The 4,132-nt window shown below is 50.6% G+C and overlaps 1 pseudogene; it reads left to right on the top strand.

The window, feature by feature from the left end:
- The first annotated feature begins 966 nt into the window (after positions 1–966).
- Positions 967–1,518, top strand: LOC144162123 (NEDD8-conjugating enzyme Ubc12 pseudogene; annotated as a pseudogene).
- Positions 1,519–4,132: the final 2,614 nt, after the last annotated feature.

The following is a 4,132-nucleotide window of genomic DNA, read 5'->3' as shown; positions in this document are numbered from 1 at the left end:
GCAACTTCCTCTTTAAGATGAAGCGAGCTACATCACCACTCTGCATACGCTGCGATGTGCGAGAAACCTGCCTGTACCTGCTCTGTGAATGTGCTCGGTTCAGTGCTCAAAGAGTGTCCCTCGCAGTGTCTGTGGGACTGCCGCTTTCCGTGGACACGCAGCTAAAGGTCGTTTTAGGACCATGGGCTTGTCCCAAACGTGCTTTAGGGGCTACAAAAGTACCTGTCACACACAGGTCTAGACCAGTAGCTGTGAATAACTCGCTGACTCTCTGCGCATCAAGTTGTTGAACATCATCGCCATCGTCTTCATCACTTCATCAACTCGCGTAGCAAGTTAGGCATTTTAGCCCGGCTAATACCGCCAGACTTCATTAAACATCTCTCTTTCTCTCTCTCTCTCTCTCTCTCTCTCTCTCTCTCTCTCTCTCTCTCTCTCTGCGTTCGCTGCGCGCGCACTATGCACTGTTACCCTCACGCGCGGGCACAGGGCACGTAGGGGCTCACGTGCCCACAAGTTCTAGAAATGCTCGTACAGAGTGCCAGAGCATACAAAAGGCTTACGGGAAAACGACAACAAAACTACTACAGACTTGCAAAGAGACAACTTAACGAATCCTCACAATCGACGCGCATTATGCGATTGAGCTAACATATGTTTCGCATTTATTGAGAAGCCTTGAGAAAATGTTCTCTGGATTTGTTGTTATGCTCCCCCCTTTTTTTCCCGCCATATTCTTAGTTTGCTTATTTTCAACCAACATTTACTGGGCCGGATGTCATGCAGTGAGCACAGGCCAATCCGCGGAGTAACATGTCGAATCGGACGAGCTTATCGTCATCATCATCACCGAGCGCAAAACGGGATAGAGAGAGATCGCGAGTCTGGATAGCAGCCAGCCAAAGCCAGAGAGCACAGGGACGCCCAAGGGCTTTCATCTCGTCCACGTTACCGATCAGCGCGACGATGCTAAATCTCTTCTCGCTCAAGCAGAAGCAGCAGCAGAAGGACGGCGACGAAGCGAGCCCTGCGAACAAGAAGCGGGCGTCCGCCGCCCAGCTACGCATCACCAAAGACATCCACGAGCTCCACCTGCCCGCGACCTGCGAGCTCGAGTTCCCCGACCCGGACGACCTGCTCAATTTCAAGTTGGTCATGTGCCCCGATGAAGGCTTCTACCGCGACGGCCGCTTCGTATTCAGCTTCAAGGTCGGTCCCAACTACCCGCACGACCCTCCCAAGGTGAAGTGCGACAATAAGGTCTACCACCCGAACATCGACCTCAACGGCAGCGTCTGTCTGAACATCCTGCGCGAAGACTGGAAGCCGGTGCTGACCATCAGCTCCGTCGTCTACGGCTTGCAGTTCATCCTCCTGGAGCCGAACCCCGAGGACCCGCTGAACAAAGAGGCGGCTGAGGTCTTGAAGACCGACCGAAAGCAGTTCGAGAAGCAGGTCAGGACAGCCATGGCCGGAGGCTACGTTGGCGCGACCAAGTTTGAGTCGTGCATGAAGTAGCTCTTTTTTTATTTCATTATTCAAATTTTTTTTTTGGCCGGGAAAGCTGTTGCGGGGGTGAGAGGACAGAATGGTTCGATGACGATGGCTGGCTGATGCTGAACTCGTGCTGACTTCTTGCTGTGCTGAGATCTTGCTGCTGCGAAATGCGAAATGCCATGTTCGCCCAAGGAATGCAGACTCACCGTTTGTCGTAGTTTTTTTTCATCGCTTACTATAAATTTTCTCTTGTTGCATTTATTGGCCTGGTGCCCCTAACAGTTATATAAATTTAAAGGCTTGCTGCGTGCCATTTCTTTTTAAAGTTTCAAAGTAGTGACTTATTTAAAGAATCTTTATAAAGCTCTGTTTCGGGTCTCACCCCATTTGTTATGGCAGAAAAGTAGCTGTATTATTTAGTTAAGCTATTAATATATAGTTCTTATTGCGGAGATATCATAGTAGATTGAATAAACTAATTACATCGCGACAGCGCAACGAACAAGTGCAGTTTGATTCGACATCAGTAGACAAATGTTTTATTCTAAGGATTACTTAGGCCTAGCTTTGTGCCAGAGGTCAACGTTTTCGAAAGGCACAACTTTTACGGCGGAAAAAATGCGTACTGGAAAACGTTGGCGCAGCTTGATCTATTGGTGCAAGGCTGGAGAAACAGCAGAGCTGGGGACCCGCCGCGGTCGCTCAGTGGCTAAGGCGCTGTTCTACTGAGCCCAAGAACGTCGGTTCGATATCCGGCCGCAAAGCGAAAACGCTCGTGTGTTCGAGATTTCGGCGCACGCTAAAGATCCCCAGGGGGTCAAAGTTAATCCGGAGCCCTCCACGTTAGGGGGTCCCACTGTTCACAGGCGACTTATCATCCATAATGCGGTTTCGAGGCTTGTTTTGTGGTTTCCTTAAACGAATTCTGAGCTCTATTCTTTATGCCTGATTAGCCTGACGCATGGGCTTGGCGTCTTAGGCCTTGGTGCCTTGGCGTTTTTGGCCCACGGAGATGAAACTGTTGGGGGGTGTAGGTATACAGCTTTGTTGTAAAAAAATACCGTGCGCACGTGAGCGCGTACCTCACGTGAGCGCGGCGGAGGGTTTCACTCACGGAGCACACTGTAGATGGCGCGGCGAATTTACCCAGCGTTTCCCGCGCGGAAGTGCCTGCTCCCCGGCGGCGGCGTCGGCGGTACGGCTATATGTCGGCTTATTTAGCGACGATTGTTTTGGGCCTGTTTTGGTGCAGCTTCGCGTCCATTGCACGGTGCCTTCGCACGGCTTGATTAACTTGTTCGACAGCACCTCCAGGGTAACCCGCACCCGACGGAATTAAGTGGTCGTGCGGCATACTTACGTTAAGGATTGGTTTGCAGGGCGGGAAAACAAGATGTACAAACCACATACAGACATCTGGCCGCTAGAGAAACGCTACCTTTCGCGCACTGCTTTCCACGAATGGGACTCCGTTTTCTAAATTGGTGAATACCAATTCGGTTGTGTTTTAAGAGGCATTACAAAAGCCGAAAGTAGCAACTGGTTCTGATAAATAGCGATTATAAAAGTTCCCTCAGCTTTCTCGCAATTCTCAAACTTACTAGTCTAAATCGGTATAAATGGGAATCACTAAGCTCACATGCCGAATTGTTTCGGTGTCTGCGCTTGTGTCAGCGGTGGTGTAGCCCCAAGCTAGCACATCAGGATGGCTATGTTCCGCTGTATCACCTTACGAAAGGCGCTCCTCTCCGCTTTCTTTCTCCCGACTTACGGCCGGTTTACAGCGGCGGCGTCCGCCGCGCTAGACCGGCCGTGGCCGACGCTGCTGTTGCGTTCGGGACGCCGCCACCACGAATTCCAGGTTACGGCTGGCGGAATCCCTCGTTTCACTCTTTGTAGAGCCACGTGTGTGAATTCAAGTTACGCCGCGTGGGAAATTGTTGTGGGTGTCGTTTAAAGCTTTGCTTTCCTACCACCTTCACAGCGTGGATTGGAGCCATTTGTTTTTTTAATGAGCCCTTTTAAATGTGAAGGGGAAGGTCCAGCGAAGCTGGAGCTCTGGTGGGATTTGCTACGTTGAGTTGTAGCTATACTGGAGACCAGCATTATATGATCATAAGGACACTGGTGTGATCATAAGGATCATAAGGATGAACATAAGGATCAGTGGCCATAAGGACAGTGGTGTGACAACGGACACGCACGATCGGTGTGTAGAGACCAGGACGTTTTATTACAGCGCGGCTACGCCAATCGCGGCGCAGGTTCTAGTGCGCCGCTCAGTTGGCCGCAAGAGAGCGCTCGGCGTTGCGCAGTGCTTGTTCACCCAGCGCAAAAAAGTGCTTCTTGCACCCGAGTTTTACGCTGTACGGTAAAATTTTCGGTTGATTTTATTTCCTTAGTACCTATATTGACCTCGCTGACTCTTCTCCCGCCTTCAAGTGGCCTTATATTTTCCTACTGGCGTATACCAGTCAGCGAAGCGTCACATGTGCGCTTGTGCAGTGCTTGTGTGGAGCGACCTGTACTTGGAGCTTGATACAGTGCACAAACTAGCAAAGTAAAGAAAGGTACATTGTTCCATCCACAAACGTGTCGTGGCTTAGTTTCAACTGAGCGAACGAATTGCTACGAC

The sequence above is a fragment of the Haemaphysalis longicornis genome, unplaced genomic scaffold, assembly GCF_048455015.1.
Source record: "Haemaphysalis longicornis isolate Haplotype H1 unplaced genomic scaffold, Haemaphysalis longicornis Haplotype H1 scaffold_12, whole genome shotgun sequence".
In the NCBI taxonomy this organism is placed as follows: domain Eukaryota; kingdom Metazoa; phylum Arthropoda; class Arachnida; order Ixodida; family Ixodidae; genus Haemaphysalis; species Haemaphysalis longicornis.
Note: the sequence above shows the minus strand (reverse complement) of the source record. Positions and strands in the feature narration are given on the sequence as shown.